This window comes from Rattus norvegicus, chromosome 18 (genome assembly GCF_021556685.1).
Source record: "Rattus norvegicus strain SHRSP/BbbUtx chromosome 18, alternate assembly SHRSP_T2T, whole genome shotgun sequence".
Classification (NCBI taxonomy): domain Eukaryota; kingdom Metazoa; phylum Chordata; class Mammalia; order Rodentia; family Muridae; genus Rattus; species Rattus norvegicus.
In genome coordinates, this window is record NC_141551.1 from 78,302,518 (window position 1) to 78,322,510 (window position 19,993).

General features: G+C 47.3%; 1 protein-coding gene and 1 long non-coding RNA gene across 4 annotated transcripts in view; one reads left to right on the plus strand and one right to left on the minus strand.

The window, feature by feature from the left end:
- Positions 1–269: 269 nt before the first annotated feature.
- Positions 270–18,790, minus strand: LOC147999896 (uncharacterized). Its single transcript, XR_015642721.1, has 4 exons — positions 18,376–18,790; positions 16,987–17,068; positions 5,891–6,056; positions 270–605 (listed from the first exon to the last, which is right to left on the minus strand). It is a non-coding gene; the product is annotated as an uncharacterized LOC147999896 (long non-coding RNA).
- Positions 18,791–19,718: 928 nt separating this feature from the next.
- The window catches only part of Zfp516 (zinc finger protein 516), an 88,213-nt gene continuing 87,938 nt past the window's right edge, over positions 19,719–19,993 (plus strand). For all 3 annotated transcript variants that reach the window (XM_087592267.1, XM_087592266.1, XM_087592269.1), the window contains exon 1: positions 19,719–19,837. The gene's annotated coding sequence lies outside the window, so the exon portion shown is untranslated. The remainder of the gene's footprint in view (positions 19,838–19,993) is intronic.

A 19,993-nucleotide genomic window follows, 5' to 3' on the forward strand; every position in this document is an offset into this window, starting at 1 on the left:
GAAGGGGAGGGGGAGGGGGAGGGGAGGGGGGAGGGCGCTGTTCCAGTTTCTTGGCTCACCTCAGCTTTTTCTTCCAGGCTGAGATTCAGGCCTTGCAGTATCAATTAATTAGCTTATGCGAGATGATGGCGATTCGGTGGAAATACGGATATGTCGTGTTCTCTGCTAAAAGCCAAGAGATGACCTGTGAGCTGTTGGCTGGAGCCCAAACCCAGTCTGCGCTTACTTCAAGAGATCATTCGGGCTAAGTAAGAACAGTAACCGTGAAAGCATTTACTTAGGATGTTAATCTGCACATTAACAGCCAAGAGGGCAGAGAAATGCTCAGTGGTTAGGAGCACTTTGGTTCTCACAGAGGACCCGAGTTTGGTTCCCAGCACTGGCATCCAGCCGTTCACACCCATGTGTCACTGGAGTTCCAGGGTATCCAACACCCATTTTTAAAGTCACTGCAGGGCACGTGTGCATACACACATACATGTGTGCATGCGCATACGTGTGGTGTGCGCTCTCATGGTTCTCAGCGTCCAATTACAAGTCCTGGAAATTCATTCTTAGGTCACATGTGTTGCAGGGCTGGCATGCGTCTTGTAGTGTGCCGTTACCTGAATGAAATGAGGGAAAGACAGGTTTAGATGTCCAGAGAACCCCTACTTTTTCCTCAGTTTCTGAGAAAGCTCAGAAACAGAACTCAAGCCAAGACAAGTACACCATACGGGCCTAGCCAGGATTTCAAGCGATTCTCCCCAGTCATTGAGAACCAGCAAGCCTCTACCAGACTCTGAGAAATCACTAAATCATACAAATGAAGAAGCTGGTTTTAGCCAAGTAGTAATGTCTAACTGGAGTGTCCCCTGAATTCGAGTGTCCGCTCATCAGGCTTTCAAAGCAAGGCTCAGGGGTGCCACAACAGAAGGGCGAACAACGGTAGTCCAAGCGAGAGACCACACTACCCCCAAATCAATTATGGCCAAATTTTATTTATACAAATGACCCCTCAAAATGATTTATTCAAAAGTACACACACAGCTACCAAAATTGTACTCTCCACGAACCATCTCAAGAGTAATTCAGAGCCAGTCACCGGGAATTGGGTAACAATGGATTTTGTTTTGAAATAGTACATTGTATCTCCCTGGGTCTTCACGTGCCTTTTAAATGGTAGTAGGCCATACATAATAAAGTTTGCTAACACGTTAATTAGTGTGCTATGTGCTAACTGCCTGTTTAAAGTTAACATGAAAAATGTAGCCAGTTTCTCCTGGATATTAGATCTTACATCCTTTAAAATCTTGTCAGAAGTCTGAGATCCTTCCAGCCTAGAATAGGGCCACATGTTTCCTGCTTGGGACTCTGCCTTCGACTTCAGCCTGTGAGCAGCGAACTTGGGGTGTGGTGACTCTGAAGGCCTCTTTTACAGCTCTCCCCACCCAGGCAACTGAATTCTGTATAAGGGACCCAGAGCACCACATGCAATTCACCATGTGGGGGAAACGGAACGTATTCATAGCATCCCCTGCCCCCAAGACTGCTTTTCTACACCTCTGCCACTTAGCCTCAGTCACACATGCTTGAGAGACTGAATTTGGGAGCAACTAATGCGTTGTGTCTCTGGAGTTTTTTCATTGGTTCGTTTGGAAGCAGAGTTTCCTCCTGCAGTCCAGAATAGCCTCTGACTCTCACTGATCCTCCTGCCTCAGCCTCCTGGTGCCCGGGGTTACAAGGCAAGAGCCATACACCCAGTCACTACTGTGCATTAAATCAATGTTTTTTCAGACCCTCAATTTAGGAGTGTGTGTGTGTGTGTGTGTGTGTGTGTGTGTATGTGTTCATGGGTGTGCTGTGTGTGTGTGGGTGGGTTTGTGTGTGTTTATGTGTACGTGTGAGTGTGTGCATGTGTCTGTGTGTATGTGTGTGTGTTTATGTGTATGTGTGTGCATGTATATGTGTATATGTGAGTATGTGTGTATGAATGTGTGCATTTGTGTATATGTGAGTGCATGTGTGTATATGTAAGTGTGTGAATGTGTGTGTATTTCAGTGTGTATATATGTGTGTGTGTGTGTGTGTATGTATGTATGTTTGTTGTATAATCTTTCAACAAACAAACCTGCCAAAAAAGGACTCAGAGGAGAGCCATCCTGACCCTCCCTGACCCTGGGAGGAAGAGGCTTTTCTCAATGTGCTCTCTGGTCCAGCCATGGAGGAAGGGCTCCCATACTTCTCTGAGACAGCCAGGCAGGTGGGCAGAGATTTCTATGTGCAAAGAGATTCCTCTTAGCTTAGAGCCTTGCAGAACGTGGCAGGAACCTTGCAACAGGTACTTCCTGCTTGCTCAGTCTCCTACTACTGATCATGTTTTCGAAAGGTGCAAAGATCATGAGGAATCATCTAAATCTTCTGTTGTCTTAGTTGCCCAAACAGCAATCATAAATAAACCAAGACGGAATGGTCCCACCCTCTCTTAGTGTGTCTGTGTGTGGATGGAGGGGTTGGTGTATACCCAGGTGTCTGTACAGGGGTAAATGCTTGTGCACACATGCAGAGACCAGAGGAAGACATCTTGGCTAGGGCAGCTGACCAGAGAGCTCCCAGAATCCACTTCTCTCTCTCTCTTCCTCCTTACGCTGCCGTTACAGGAGTACCTGGCTTTTGACTTGGGCCCTGAAGATTTGAACCCTAATTCTCTTATTTGCACAGCAAGCACTCTTACCCATTGAGCCATCTCCCCAAAGCCGTAGCTTCTTTTGAAGTCTGGTAGTGTTCTTCCCAGGGTACAAAATACTGAGCAGTAGTTTCCAAAACTGAGAGATATTGCAGTCTTCAAACGGGAGCCCATCTGAGTGTGTGAAGGCCAACCTGCTGTTGGGCAAGCCTTTGTGTAACCGGCTTCCTGTCTGCACACTTACACAACGGTGTATTTAAAAGGTGATGAGGAAGCCATACACCAAGTGGTGCTCCTGACCAACCTCTGACACACCGCTTCTTCCTTCCTGAATCCCACCCGTGTGCTCTGAATCCCAGAAAAAAAAATTAGCAGGTGCAGAGATCCCCTAGGCCTGCCAGATACCTTTCTCCGAGTGCAGCACCCAGGACTTGGTCTCTTCCTGCTGCAAAGGCAGTTCCCTCCCAAGATGAAAGACATTGGCCTGTCTCTCAGTGTGTCAGTGTATCTTTTGGGGGTCTGTGAGGACCTCAGCTTTAGACACCAGTCATAGCAATGAATACCAGTTGGGGCATGTGTGGGAATGTCTGATGTGCTTCAAGAGACAGTTGGTCCTTAGAGCCCCCCCCCCCTCTCTCTCTCTCTCTCTCTCTCTTTCTCTCTCTCTTTTTCTCTCTCTCTCTAATCTATCTAATCTATCATCTATACTATCTATCTATCTATCATCTATACCATCTATCATCTATACTATCTATCTATCTATCTATCTATCTATCTATCTATCATCTATTCTATCTATCTATCTATCTATCTATCTATCAATCATCTATCAATCATCTATACTATCTATCTATCTATCATCTATACTATCTATCATCTATACTGTCTATCTATCTATCTATCATCTATACCATCTATCTATCTATCTATCATCTGTCTATTTTGATTTTGAGGTTGGCTCTCACTCTGAAGCCTGTACCTCTGACTCATGTGGTAATCCTTCTGCCACAGCTTCCCGGGGGCTGGAATTATAGGCTCATGCCAGCTACCAGCTTTCTTCACTTCCTTTAAAACATTTTTACATATTTATTTTTTTTGACGTGTGTGAGTGTTTTGTCTGCATGCCTGTATGTGCACCATCATCAGGTCCTCTGGAACTGGAATGATAGATGATTATGAGCCACTATGTGGATGCTGGGGACCGTTACCAGGTCTTCTGCAAGAGCAGCATGTGCTTTGAACACCAAGACATCTTTCCAAGCCCTCTACTCACGTCTTTTTTCTGAAACGGGGTTTTCCTGTGTAACGGCCCTTGCTGTCCTGGACGTCCTTTGGAGATCAGGCTGGCCTTCAACTCACTGGCGGCAATCTGCCTGCCTCTGCCTCCAAGTGCTGGCTGGGATCAAAGGCATGCACCATGACACCTGCCTGGCCTCTATTTCTTAAAGCGTACAGCTTGTGTTTTAAGTTTATTGCTGTAAAAGGCCATGTTGAAGATATGCACTGACGGTTTTCAGTTTTAAAAAGGTCTCACTGTTATTCAATCAAAGTGCTCCCTGCCACACAGTTCTGGTTTCTTGGCACGAAATCCAACGCAAGAGGAGCTACTTTGTTGCCGTGCGGCTGGTACTGAGCACACTGAGGTGAGGTCCGCCTGCCTGTGTAACCCCAGCTCTCTTTTGTTGCTTAGTCTACCCCCTAGGTTTTGCGTTTTTTTTTTTAGCATAATGCCTGTTTCCCCTTTTCCTTTCCTCTGGGCCAGTGTCCTTCCCCTCCCTCACTCCCCAGTATTTATGAGGATCAGGTGAGCGTTTGTTCCTACATTATACGAATCGAAGCAAAGTAGTCTCTGTTCAGTATGAATCCCCAGAACACTTTTAGATACATAGCTTAATCCTATCTGCAAGACTCCCAACTCTAGAAATGTCGGGGGCTCCCAACCTCTTCACCCATTGCTGGAGAGTAACAGCAGTGTTTCCCCTGCACTTAGTGACCACAGCAGATTCTGTTTCTGTTGGGTTATCACATTTTAACCAATGTGGCTCCATTCCCCACCCCCAGCCCCTTGATGAAAAGGTTTTCCCACATATAAATGAAATATGCTTGTTTGGGAAAAACCGAAAAGCACGCAAGACAAAATGTGAGCTGCTAATGGCTCTGTTACACAGACAGCCCCAATTTACACATGGCTGTGTATTTAAAAAAAAATGAACAGGCACATGTGTTTGGTTTTCATCGCTCACATTTGGACAAAAGTGTACAGTGATCCATTGATCCATTTAAAATATAGATCAGGAGATTATTATGTGAGCGATTGTTTAGTTCTGGTCTGTCATTTTTGTTTTTGTTTTTTGGTTTTTGATTTTTTTTTTTTTTTGAGATTAGCTGCCCAAGGTCCTGGGAGGTTAACTTAGCCAGTACATAGCAGCGTGAGGTAGGAAGCTTTTCCTTCTGTGTCTCCTCCTGAGAGGCCCAGGAAGAGCCACTGACTTTCAGACTTCTGAATCTCTTTTTTTTGTGTATGTGTGAAACTGAATTAAGACCAGTGTGAATGGAGCTGATGTTTAAAAAATAACAATGACTTTAAGACGTAGTCATGTAGCATCGACCCATTTAACATGCATAGCTCAGTGCCTTCCAGCAAGCACACATTTCTGGCTAACTGTAGCATACCTGATACCCAAACATTTCCATCCTTGCTACAAAGGGCGAAGGACCCCAAAGCACACGCCCAGTCCTGTAACCCCAATGTACTTGTTAGTTTTTGTCAATGACACAAACGAGAGACAGCCAGGAAGAGTGGGACCTCAACAGACAAGCTGCCTCCACCATATTGGCCAGAGAGCTGGCGCCATTTTCTTGTTCAATGGCTGATGTGGAAGGACCCAGCTCCCTGTAGACAGTGCCGCCCCTGTACAAGTGGTCCTGGACTGTGTCAAAGCAAGTCCAGCAAGCTATGGAAAGCAACCCAGTGAGCTTCACAGCCTCTGCAGTAGCTGCTGCCTCCAGGCTCCGGATGAGTCCGGTCCTCACTGGGGGATTGTAACATGGAGCTGTAAGGCAAATACAATGTTTCCTCAACAGAGACCTAACCAGGACACCCAGGCGGCCAGAACTCTATTCCCGTCTCTCCAGGTTGCCATGCTCTGGACACCCTGTGTTGACGGAAATCTCCTCACCTCATACTGGCTTCCGTCACTTCCTATGTTATGCTAGGAGGCTCACCTTCGCTATTTTTTACCAATTGATGGTGCATTGGCAAACACGTAAGCGGTGGCTTCAATCCTCCTTCAAGTGGGGGTGGATGTTAGGGCGGTCTTTCCTTCGTGGTTCACTGGAACAGTGTGGGTAAGCCCTGGCGTACAATTTCTGTGCCCATGTGTTTTCATTTCTGCTGGGAAGAGACCGAGGAGTGGACTTACTGGGCTGCATGGAAACTCTCACACGTTCTCACCAGCAGCCTGACTTGCCCCCAGCCCTGTCTGCATCCCACACCTTGCCAGCAGTGGAGGAGACAGTGGTTTCACACCATCTTCAACACCATTTGCCACAGGCCCACCAGCCATTGCACTGAGGTATGCCTGCCCCATGGCTAAGGCATCAAAGGGGGATGGGGAAGTCTGTCTGCATACCTTAACTCTGGCCCTTTTTAATCTGGGCTACTTATCTTAGGTATTTGTGCTGGCTGGTAGATATGTCACCTTGATGGGAGGTGAACCTTAATTAAGAAAATACCTCGGTAACGTCTGGCCGTAAGGCAAATCCTTAGTTTGATGGGGAGGGCCCAGCCTATTGTGGTCGGCCCCATTCATGGGCAGCTGGTCCTGGGTTCTATAAAAAAAAAGCAGGCTCAGCAAGCCACACGGAGCAGGCCAATTAGCAACATTCTTCCCTGGTCTTCGCACCAACTCCTGCCTCTAGGTTCCTACCCTGATTGAGTTCCTGTCCTGACTTTCCTTTGATGATGAAAAGATATGGGAGTGTAAGCCAGCTTAACCCTTTCCTCCCTTTCATGTTTCGCCACGGCCATTGAAACCCTAACCGATGTATTCCGACTGTGCTTGACTTGGGTGTTTTTAAATTTAGGTGTCACTATAGGTAGGCCTAGGCCTAGAAGGATAGGAGTACCAGCAACAGACCAGTGTACTCCACTGTCGAGGGGCTGCCAAGCGCTGAGTAGCCATTGTAACCCTAACCGATGTATTCCGACTGTGCTTGACTTGGGTGTTTTTAAATTTAGGTGTCACCGTAGGTAGGTCTAGGCCTAGAAGGATAGGAGTACCAGCAACAGACCAGTGTACTCCCCCGCCAAGGGGCCGCCGAGCACTGAGTAGCCATTGTAACCCTAACTGATGTATTCCGACTGTGCTTGACTTGGGTGTTTTTAAATTTAGGTGTCACTATAGGTAGGCCTAGGCCTAGAAGGATAGGAGTACCAGCAACAGACCAGTGTACTCCACTGGGGAGGGGCTGCCAAGCGCTGAGTAGCCATTGTAACCCTAACTGATGTATTCCGACTGTGCTTGACGGGTATTTTTAAATTTAGGTGTCACCATAGGTAGGTCTAGGCCTAGATGGATAGGAGTACCAGCAACAGACCAGGGTACTCCACTGCCGAGGGGCTGCCAAGCGCTGAGTACCACTTGCGCCCTCTCCGGGACTAGCTGACGGCTGACAGTTCTGAGTTAGTATACACTCCTTGCAATGGCCGCTGCTTTGGGCTATGTGCTTCCGCAGTCTCTCTGGGCTGCTCATACAAATTCCTACCAGCTGGGCTTCCGGAACAGCACATGGTTATTTCTCATGACCCTGGAAACTGGAATCCCAAGGTCAAGGAACGCGCATTCCAGCGAGGGAAGTTTTATGTCATCACGTGGCAGAAGGCAAAGGAACCTGTTCTCGACATCACAAAGTACTTCCGCCCCAGATGACTGTACTCCAGGAAGTCACAGGACTCCTGACTTCAGGCTCCTCTGCGCCACAAGAAGTCCTTTTTGCCAGAAGCAGGCATTCTCCTAGCAAGTGTTTTCTTGTGCTCCCTTACGGGACTTACACGGCTGCCGACATCAAAGCACGGAGAGCAGCACCATCCTCTTACTTAAGATCTCTCTTCACGCTTTGGCCACGTTCAAGGTTCGTAACATACGGGGCGGAGGTGGGAGCCTGCATGACGGTTGGTGGGCCCAAGAAATTCTTTATTCAATAAGATGGGAGGGCGGGGAAACCTAGTTAAGACGGACAAATAGACAGAGCCGCTGCGCATAGGTACGGTCGGGATCCATGCTGGAAGCTGGCTTAAGCACAGCCCATGCCCATGGAAACTCAAAACCAGCAGGGAGCAAACGTGCTCTGTGTGAGCCACCAATCTTAGCCGCACGCACGCATGAACGGCTTCAAATCCTTGTCGTACGTACTTAAAATCGTCTTTGGGACAGGGTCTAGTGCCATGCGCGAATATGAAGGAACATTTTAGGGTGTGCACTGCACAGTGCTCCTTGCGGTCCTACCCTCATCCTCTACATCATCTCTTAACATCGCTCATTGCCGGGGTGGGGATTTAGCTCAGTGGTAGAGCGCTTGCCTAGCAAGCGCAAGGCCCTGGGTTCGGTCCCCAGCTCCGAAAAAAAAAAAAGAAAAAAAAGAAAAAAAAAGAAAAAAACATCGCTCATTGCGGAGGCTAGATTCATGCACGCATCTGACAGTAATTCATAAACAGTCTATCTGGAAATTGTCGCAAATTCGCAGCTCGTCAGAACGACATTTTGTAAAAAAAGAAAAAATCTTGGTTTGAGACTCAACACTATGATACATTCTTTTCAGCATCCCTTTCCACAAAGAATTATAGAACAATTGTTCAACATGGCGTGGTGTCTTACATGGCAGCCATATTGGAGTAACCGACCGGGAAGGAAGACTCTTCCCCGCAGTATATGGATGGAGCTCATAGATTTTAAGAATTACACTGAGACCCCTAAGACTTAGAGACACATACGAATTCGAAACAACTCTGCTTCTAACCCCGACAACGTCACAGAGAAGCTAAACAATGGCTCTGGGTTTTAACTTTCATACTCTTTTGAGGACACGTGGCTGTACACATAGACAACAGTTTCTACCACTAGGAGACATCGCCACACTCAAGGCCTTGTTTCCCTTGCTCTTTGCGTCCTGTAATTTACCACCCATAGTGTATTTTCCTGCCTTTCACACCAATGGTGTTCTCTACGGATTATGTTTTATGTTTTATGGAGTAGAGGATGAGTACCTTTCTTTATGCATAAAAGAAGCAGATGAGGGGTTGGGGATTGGATTGGGGATTTAGCTCAGTGGTAGAGCGCTTGCCTAGCAAGCGCAAGGCCCTGGGTTCGGTCCCCAGCTCCGGGGGGGGAAAAAAAAGAAGCAGATGCTGGCTTTTAAACTCTATTGCAGTGTGGGCAGCCAGATTTTTGAAGGAAAATTTTCCTTGGAAGTTCAGGGAGTTTTACTCAGAGTCTGGCGTATGCTAGGCAATTTGTTCTGCTGTCGAAGTACACCCTCTGAGGTAGATTTTTGATGTAATGACTAAAGTAATGACTAAAGTTTTTCAATCAAAACTTTTTTTCTTGGGGTTGGGGATTTAGCTCAGTGGTAGAGCGCAAGGAAGCTCAAGGCCTAGCAAGCTCAAGGCCTTGGGTTCGGTCCCCAGCTCCGAAAAAAAAAGAAAAAAGAAAAAAAACCTTTTCTCTTTTTTGGTTTCTATTTTCCTTCTGACTTACAGTTCTTAAAAACAAATAGTAGGCGAGTTATTTGCCACGGAGCTATATTCCCTGAGGTAACTTTATACTGAAACACTTTAAATCTTTTTAGCAACTATTTGAGTGTCTCATTTTCCCCTCTCAGAGTTCAATGACAAAACTTTTTAGAATCCACCTGTCCTTTTTGTTTTTGTTTTTTGGTTTTTTTTTCTTTTCTTTTCTTTTTTCCGGAGCTGGGGACAGAACCCAGGGCCTTGCTCTCGCTAGGCAAGCGCTCTACCGCTGAGCTAAATCCCCAACCCCTGTTTTTTTTTTTTTTTTTTTTTTTATACTGTGACAGACACTTGAGATAATGAAATTAAAAGAATTACGGCTGATCTTAGTGCACAGTTTAGGGGAGTCAGTGTCGGGTCAGCAGGCCTCTACAGATGGCACATTATGTCTGGGGTTCTTGATGGAGGAAACTACTCATGTGACAACTTGGAAGTAGGAATGGGAGAGGGAGAGAAAGACAGACAGACAGACAAACAGACAGACCAACCAGGGATCCACAATCCCCTTCAATGGTACTACCAATGACCTAATTCTTAATGGACCTGTTAATGGTCTCCATAGTAACAAGTAGAGGACTAGGTGTTTAATTTGTGGCATTAGGGGAGTACTCTTGGGATCCAAACCATGGGGCAGTCTCCTCATACAGATGTGCAGTATAATATATTGCAAGGTCCCAAAACTCCCAGTTAATTTTGGTACCATTAACTGTGACTTAGAGAGAGAGAGAGAGAGAGAGAGAGAGAGAGAGAGAGAGAGAGAGAGAGAGAGAATGTTAAAATTGCACAGTCAGGAATGACAAGGGATGGAGTCGGTATTGTTATACGCTTTTTAAAAAGAAACATTGTTTTATTTTTAACCTTAAAAAAAAATTCCGCCTACCTTTATGTGCCTACATTGTATGTTTGTACACCACATGTGTGCCTGGTGCCAGGAGAGGCCAGAGAGTGTGTCAGACTCCTTGGAAATGAAGGTAAAGATGGTCATGAGATGCCACGTGTGTGCTGGGAACTGGGCCCTGGTCTCCTGAGGGAGCTGTGGATATCCGCCCTTGAATTCTGAGCCGTCCAGCCCTGTTTGAATCATTTTTGACACAGGGGCTCACTGTGAAACTCAGGTAGACTTGAAGTCACTGTCAGCCTCCCAGACGCTGGGGTTAAAACAGGCTTCTACCAGGGCGAGCCAACTCCTGCTGTAGGATTTTACAGTCCTTGTGTGACTACAGTTCTGTGGTTTAGTTTTTTAAAATTCTTCTTGTGTTTTCTTATGACAGATAGAAAACTTTAATGTGGGGAGAATGTGTGCGAGTATGTCTTCTTATTTAAGGATGCAGTGAAATTTCCTGGCACTGAGGAGGGGGATACTTCACAACTAAGACTCTGAAAAAAAAAAAAAAACAACCAAACTAAGGTGCTTTTCTAGTTGTTCCAAAAGACTGTTTCTTACAATTGGAAATATCAGTAAAAACCGTATGTGAAGGTTTCATAAAGAATAGAAAACACAGAACTGGTTTGCCTACGGTTTCTCTGCCCCACTCAGAACGCACCGCCCCCTCCCCGTGCTAACAACTGGAGCAGCTCAATTGCAGCTTTAAAAAAAGGTTGCGGGGGAGGGGCTGGGAAGTAGAAGGGTCTCATTTCCACCCTGCTGGAGCTGGTAATTTACTCTCTGGGAACAAGGGGCACAGAGACCACCACTTCGGTTTTAGGCTTCTTTTCACATTGCCAGTTCTCCTACTTTGGGCCGGTATGGCAACTCAAAGCACCCCCCTCCCAAGAGACAACTGCGCAGCCCCTCCCCCGGCGCCTGGTGACAGGCCGGCCCAGCACTGCAGGGAGACCCGGCTGAGGGGCAGCCCCTCCTCTCTGGGGTCCCTGGCTTTTGTAAATTTGTCAGCCCATCCGTGAACTTTGTTTGAACAGAGTTCAGCACTCAGTGGAGGATTGTTTTGTATTATAGCTCACAGCGAAGCACATCTCTTCTGTATTTATTTTAAATAAAGGCTTTCTAGAAGCCGAAGGGTTTAAGCCACAGGAAATAAAGAAGGAAAAGTGTTCCTCCGGAGCCTGCCCGGACAGCAGTTACTCGAAGGCCTCATGTTCTGCACACCCAGGAGCGGCTGGGGAGGCAAGAGGCCAAGCTGGTCAGCCCTGGAATTAACTGCATGAAGTCAAAAGTGCTGACGTACCCGGAGGAAGCTTCCCTGCTGGAGACGGCCTGGGGGACGTCAGCTCAGCCCGTGCAGGCTCTCCCTGGGCAGGTCCTCAGAGAAAGGGGCAGGGCCTCACACAGGGAACATGGATGCAGTGTGTGTGTGTGTGTGTGTGTGTGTGTGTGTGTGTGTGTGTGTGTATCTGCTTGGGGACACAATCCTAGGTCTGTACCAATAGTGTTCTATAAAAAAATAGGCGAAATAAAAAATGTCACCAGGGGAAACAAGAATGATTCCAAAAGCGATTCACATTTGCAGAGCATTATTGCAATCTAAGGGCGTATTCTTAGGCTTCCAGGTATTATAATATAGTTTGATAGTGTCCACTGCATCGGCAACTGCTTGGGGCGTGGGGGTTGGGGGGGGCAGCTATTGCTATTAAGAACCGACCTGTCTCCATGCTGACATACACTGAAAACAACCGTTAATGATTTTCACATCTGCTTTTCTTTTATTTCAAGTGATATATTTTTCAGGACACTGGATGACTCAGCAAGAAAAGGTGTTTGCCACTAAGCCCAAAGTACTGAGTCTGAGAGAGACCCCCCCACACACACACACACTTGAGCCACCCACGTCTGGCATGCACACTACCCCCTCCTCAAATAGGAATAAGTAAGAGCGGTAAAATTTTTAATTGGCAAATATTAATTGTACACTGGGTTTCGCAAGGACACTTCGATACAAGCATATAAGGTACTTGGAGCACATGCCCCATCCCCTCCCCTGCCACTCCCTCCCCCTCCTCTCAGTTCCCTTTGTTCTGCTAGACAGTTACATTTCTCCTTCATAGTGAGTCCCACTTCTCACATAGTCAGTATAAACCTTTGCTAAATTATAAGTCAATTATTTTGCCCCCACATAGTCATGAGGGGAAAAGTAGGGATCTGCCCCTTTGGTAAGAGTGCTGGGCATTCAGCCTGCAGAGTCTTGGTTCATAGGCAGTACACGTCTTGTAAAAAAAAAATGTGCTTCTACCTTGGCCTTCTACACTAGTGAGATGCACAGAGGAAATTGTCAGTATCCATAGCCTGCTGGCGTGTCTTGTGCAAACCCTGCCTGAGTCCACACCTACCGTGTTTCACTCGCTTTCTCTGATTTTTCTTGGCCCGATTTCTTTCTGAATTTTAAATATATATGTTTTGCTCCTTTAAGAATTGAGGCAGGTCCTCATTATATAGCCCAGGGTGCCATAGGCTCACCATCCTCCTGCCTCAGCGTTCTGAGTGCTGCGATTACAGTTGTGTGTTGCCATGCCTCCTCTGTAGGCTCCCTGCACAACAGGGGTTCAGAGGGATGATAAAGTGGTAAAGATGGGTGTTCACATGGGTGACATACCTGGGGGGGATGGGCGGGATTCTGAAGAGACATCACAGAATTTGTGTGATTGCTGTTGGCCAAAAAAAAAAATAGGATAATGGTAGCTATGGCATTTGTGACTCTCGTGAGAAAAATCTACTTCTGGCTTTGTCCTTTATAAAATTGTTGCTTCACTAGCAAAGCTGTGCACAGTTTCTGTCAGGTGAGAGGTTACCACTGTGGCCAAGGCTGCTGCATTCCACCTCGGCACTGCTGTTTGCTGGCTCTCTGCACTGGTCTCCTGGGTGAACTCGGAGCCTCTCTGTTGGCATCTGAAAAATGGGCTAACTGTACCCCCTTTCTCCTGGGTTACTGAACCAGAGTAAATGACACAAAATAGAACTGCTTACAAGGTTCCCATCAGGAAGAACCAACTTTTTGACATCAGCTAAGAACTGCACAGTGGACCTAGGGGGGAAAATCACACACACACACACACACACACACACACACACACACACACACACACACCTCACAGTGTTTGAAATTTACAATTATATGTCGGGCTGGATTCATGGCTGTTCTTAGCACACATGGCCCACAGGCTTCAGGTTAGAATAATAGGCATGCAGTCAATTCTGTTTTTAAATTAGCACTTGATTTAATGCCTGGCTTCAAAAAGCAAATGTGGAATCAATGAACAAATGCACAGTTGTGAAAAAGTAACAAATAGTTACATTTGGGGCATGGTACTCATTATTATTATTACTATTATTATTATTAACTAATTCATTAACAATTATATGATTTTCAAAAACATTTTTAGGGTTGCTCTAGGTAGCACAGGACGGCTTTGACCTTTGTTCTTTCTCCTTCGGCCTCCTCAGCTCTGCCATTTTGTCTGCTCTTGGGTCTTGTTTAAATGATTACTGTCAGTATAAAGTTCTGTGGGAGTGTTTGCTGGACAAACTCTTACCAATCTAATACGTCTCCCTCACGTTTCCCACTGGTCCCATAATGCTGTCACCAGGGCCACAGAACAGAAGTGAGAGCTTGTGCGTTGTTGGCACAGCAGAGATCAAAGCATGTATCCCTGAAAGATTCCACGTGGAACCCCACATTTGACCTCATGCATCTTGGGTACCCCTGGATGTGAAAGTGGACCACTTCTACAGTGACTAGAGACCATGCCAGGCCCAGGCTCCCAGGACATGACCTCTCACTTAGACCTTGCTGTGTTTATCAATACACAGCCAACGTCGGTCCGTTAATTTCTCAGTTCCTTTATGTTTCCACGCTTTAAAATATTTCCTCAAATTTTCATTTTCTACCCTTTTTAGGGGTGGGGGCAGGATGCGTGTGAGATTTTATTTTAAAAGAAGTTGTTCGTAACCCTTAGATAGACTCTGAAGAATTCTGCCGGAGAGGACTTGACTCAAAGCAGCCTCTCCTTGGCTCTGTATAGACACAGGCCTGCTGGTACCACAGGGTAGGAAGAGGAGTTGCTGGATTCCTGCTGATGCTTACAAGGCCTCCAAAGGCTGAGGCAGCCAGAGGGGAATCAATCATTGTGGGTCACAGAAAAATTCCTGAGGTTTGTTCTTAGTTCTAGCCATTTCATTAACAAGTTTATTATTGCTTTTCAAATTACTGGCTTCCATTTATAATTATTTTTGTATGTGCACGCCAGCCATGTGGCCAAGCATTTACCAGGAACCTTCATAGCCCACTCCTCTCTTTCTTGAAGGGAGCAAAATTACATCCGGCTACATTCTCTGACATGGGTGATTCCCCGAGACCATGATGAAGGTGAAATTATACTTGTTTAAAAGGACAAGTACTGGAGGATCCGGGTCCCCAGAGTAGTCAAACACAGAGACAGAAAGTAGGGTGGTGAATGCCAGGGGCTGGGGGAGGGGAGAGAGAACCGAAGTGTTTAATAGCTTGCAGTTTCTGTAGGGATGATAAAAAGTTCTAGGCGTGCACTGTGGAGGCACTTACATGACTCTGTGAGATGTACGGGTGGTACGTTTAAAACTGGTTAAAACCATCCATTTTCTTCTGTTATCGAGTCCTCCTAGGCACTGTACCGAGTTTACTAACACAATGGCCCAGGAGTCCCTGATCTGGCAAAGTCTCCTAGATTCTGTGATAACTTGACTTTTCTCCTACTGAGCCCTGTGAGCGCCTGCTGCTGCTTTCCTCTAAACGTCCTCATCAGTTCTCAGGGAAGGGCCTTTTCAGTTTCTCCTTTCAGTAATACTGTGCTCAGCCCCCACACTAACGAACGGTGATGGGGACAAGGCCGCTTCCCTCATTTTCTTCTCAGTTCTGTTGGGAAAGTTTCCGGCGGGGTGTGCACACCCAGTCTGTTATGTGTGGTGACGTTTGGTGAGATTTGGGGGCTGAGACAGTCGAGGGTTTTGCTGCTGTTAGGATGTGTGGTGTTCATAGGCCACAGCCTGCCGGCTGAGAATTAACATGCTGTGGGATTGTGAGAGAAGTTGGTAAGGAAAAAAGACCCTCTTTCCCAAACACGGGGACTCTCTCAGAAGAGGACGCTTATTGAATTTGTCTCTCCTTAAATGAATTCTACTCCATGGCCCCGTTCCTTTTATTCTTCAAACTATTATGACCCACATCTGTGGAGCTCTGGCTCAGCTATTCTGAAGCCAGCTGTTGCTGGGCCTTTTAGTTGGGATGAAATTAGGAACAGACTTGTGGGTCGCCTACCTGCTGTGAAGCCACCAAAAACTGCAAATAGTGAAAGAATGTAGCTGCCTGGCTTAACCAGTCAGGGCAATTCCACACCATTTGAGGCTCTGTGGATACAACAGTGCTATTTATTAATGCTACCTGTCGTTGCGTCCCCACAGATAAGCACAGAAAAATCGGTGAAAGAAAACCTGTGTGTCAGGAAGAACAGTGTATGAGCCAGCGGGAATATTGTTTAGAGTTTATTTTGTTTGCTTATATTTCTACTCCAGTGGGGGTGGGGTGGGGCAAAGGAAAGATTATTAAAATCGTGATTCTGTGAGAAAATTCTTAAGATTTCTGCAGTGGGGGAAAAACCGAGTAAAGCATTCTTGTCAGGGAACACATGGGCACAGTCTGTACAGAATCCTGAGGCTTAGACTTCGTAGAGAGACGAACAAATTTTCTCAAGTATTTGAAAGAACATGAAGATCTCAACCTCAATTGGATCATTGACCCTGAATTATCTGGTATATAAATGACCACAGAAGATTGTATTTGGTGAGGTGCCTCTCGGTGTAAACAGGCAACTATCTGGGGAGCGCTCTCATCAGAGGTGTGTGTTTGTGTGTGTGTGTGTGTGTGTGTACACACGAGAAGTACAAGGCTTCTTTTCTATTAGTCATCCTTAAATAGAATGAAAATTTACCAAAATGGAGACAGTCTAAGCCAAGATGAAAACCATCCCATGCTCACGTGTGTTAAACATTTTGGATGACTGGTTTTCTGAACAGAAGCACAGCAGCACCATACCCTCCAAGGGATCACCTTGTGTTAACTTCCTGCTAACACCCCCAAGGTGAGGAGGCCCCATCTCTCTCCTCCTTTGTATTCTCAATACAGAGAATTCTGAGTTCTCTAGACTCGGAGGGAAGGGAAGATTTTTCAAAAGAGCACCACGTTAGGATTGGGCCACTATTCTGAAATATAGAAATATATTTCTGAAATAGCAGCAAACACAGAATTTCTATTTGTACATAAAATGTTTCTCATTCCCAACAGTTTAACCCCGAGCCTTACAGGAAACACCTAGAAATACCCGTTGGCGATGTACATCAAATTTAGAGTGCGTTCCCTTTGAATTCCTGCCTTTAGACATTCTCTTTGTATACTTAAGTTAGTTCACACAGCCAAAGACTGCCCTCTGCTTCTGTCCAAAGTCTTCTAAGTTATAATTCACAGTCTGAATGAAATCAAAGAGATGGGATTAATATTTGCATAATGTGGTTCCCTCCTTTCACAGGGCTTATATTTTGAGCTTGTACACCTACCTATACGTCCTGGTAGTTTGCTGTGGGTCTCACGTCTTAACACGGAGTTTCACTTCAGGATTTCAGACAGGCAAGGCCTTTTCTGGGGGAGTGGAGAGAAGCCTTTTACTCTTTGCTCCTCTTTATTGGAACCCCTCAAGAACGATGTTTCTTATCTAAACATCCCAGATCAGGGAACACAGCTTCCCCATCAAATCACTGGAAGGAACAGAGATTCAAATGCTGAACCAATCACTCCTTAGTCACCAGCAGAGAGGAGCTGGTGCTCTCCTCAGCTCCTGTGTTGTCAGCCAGAAGGATCAGCCAGCTTAGTAAATATCCAAATGCTAACCATTAACATTGCTGCTTTGCTTGGCTCGAATATTTCAATTTAAATAAACCTTTCAGAACAGGAGGGGCCCCACACCCACAAGAACTCCTAGGGGTTTGTACCTTGTTTGTATATAAGGTGTCCTGAATCTTGAGGCCTTTTTTTTTTTTTTAAGATACTTGAAGATATAGAACAGCTGCAGTGTGGTTGTACCAATAGCATGAGAACCCTCTCAAATTCATTTTTATACCATTGTTCTCTGTGTGCAGAGCAATCTAGCACTGGTATGCTGACAATAAACAATGACAGAGGCTTAACCACTGTAAAATGCATTTCAACTTAGAACAAACTGACCGGCCTTCAGGCTGCCTTTTCTAGGTTTGTCATACGGGCACTAGAATCTGACTCTTGCCCATCTATCAGATTTCACTCTCAGATTTCAAATGTATTGTCCAGGGATGGGCAAGAAAACCATTTGAAAGCACAATATTATTGTAGGCAGAGGAGCCCTGAGTGCAATCACTTGGGAGTGGCTGGAGGAAGCTCTCTAGCTGACTGGAGAAAAGGAGGCAAGCCATGAAAACTATAGACTTTTATGCAGAGGAGGGTTTTTTTTTTTAAATTTTCTTTCTCGTTCTTACTGTTTATTGCTCCAACTTGTCAATTTTTCAACACATGGAAATTATTAATGCAACCTGTAGTCGGAAACTAGAACTAGGCAGATAGAAGCCTCCTGCACGGATGAATGAGTATCGATTTAAAAATACTAACCCCCCTCCCCCGAAAACTGCTACGAATTTTTGAATCTGTGTTGGAGATCGTGTACACATATGCAACATCCACACATGCTATTTATAAAGCCATTAGCTGAGTTGGGTGACGGTTTTCTTGTGAATTTTCATTGGGTATTGTAATGAATTGTGGGCACTTCAATAGTTTTCTGTGAATCAGACTTAAATGTGATTGTTCAGGAATACATCCCACTTAAGCATTCAGGCTGAAACTAGCAACAATTGGCCGTGACCTTTAACATGCCTGCTTTCCAAATTAATGCCGACCATTAATCACACGGAGCTTACATTTTATGATTCGCGGGCCGTTCCTCGCGGGCCTCCTCCCTCTGCGCCCCCTCCTCGGCGGAAACACACGCATGCACACGGAAACATCTCACTCTCAGCCAGGCCCCCGCCCGATTGCCAGCTCTGCCAGGGTACAAGCGCCGCCCTTTGCAGCTCGTCCGCACAGGAGTTTCTATTGCAAAACCAGTGGCCAGGGAGGGCCCCCGAGCTGTAGGAGCAGCGAGGGTAAGCACGAGGAAAAGCCACCGCGAAAGGTAACCGCCCGGATCTTGGCGCTGATTGTTCGGCAGAGCCAACTCGGGCGTCTTGGCCCGAATGCATCTCCAATGCGGAGTTATCACGCTCAGCAGCCGAACAATATGGCCAAGAGCCTGGTGGGAGAAGATAGTGCCCCTCCGCAGGCCACAGCTCCCCTGGCCTACGTCACCGCGGATCGCGGGGCGCGCTCCCCGGCCCCTCCTCCTCTCTCCTCCTTCTGCTCCAGCTCCCCTCCCCCTCCCCCAGCCCCTCCCTGCCAAGTACCAAGAAAGCTTTGGGGGAGTCAAATCAAGATTTTGATTCATAGACTCACTACATTGTCACTAACTACGACCCACGGAGGGTAGTTATAGGGTGGGGTGGGGCACAAATGAAGTTTTCAGGACCAAAGCAAAATGAGTCGAACTTTGAAGACACAAGTAAACAGCCACTGAAATAAACGAGTGCAGTCCAAGCTCCACTCTGCCCCAAAGCGGTCCTGTTCTTCCCGAAGCATGCGGACTCCCAGACTCGCTCCCGTGAAGTTCAGGGGACACGCGCGCTTCTGAGGCCGCGGGCAGGGTGAACACCGTTTGGTCTGGGCTTGAGGCTCGGCGTCCAGGTGTTTGAGCCGGCTGGACAAGCATCCCAAGCACGTCTGCACGTATGGGTGTGTGTGAGGGGGTGGTGCGCGCGTAAACAGCCTCCAGGAGCTGGAGCTGCGGCAACCTGAGACCTTAAGCTGAGGGGCGACCACTAGCCGCCGACGTCGTGATTCAGGGCTATTAGGGGAGGAATTATCTGGGTCTGAGTCATCGTGAGCCTCCAGACTTTCTCCGCAGTGTGGCAGAACTTTGTGCTGATGAGACAATAGTGGAGCGTGTGCGTTTCCTACAGGGCAGACCATTCCCGGGCTGGGGGAAGCCTCAGGCCTGCTACGGCCGTGGACGCTGGGTCCCCTTCTCTGCACGGTGCAGTCCCTCCGAGCCCTGCTGGCGCCTGGGCCCCCGCGGGGCCGGTGCGTCCCGGGCGCGCGCGCGGCTCGCGGAGGGGGGCCGGGCGCGTGGCTGGTCCCGCGCGTCCTCGCGCGTCCCCCGCGCCAGGGCGCAGCTGGCGCGGTCGGTCTAGAGCAGCGCTCGGCACCGCGCCGCGGGCGCTCGGCTTCACCTTCAGATGCGCGGGGCGTGCGCGTCCTCCTCCTGGGGCCCGCCGCCTCCCCGCCAAGGTAGGGGCCGTAGGGCGGGGGTGCTTCCTGACTCAGAGGGGGGAGGACCCGCAGGCAGGGCTGGGAAGGTCGGGACCCACTACGTGCGCAAGACCCTGCGGTGCCCCGTGGGGTGGGGGCGCGCTGGGCAGGGGGCGCGCCCTGTAGAAGGTCTCT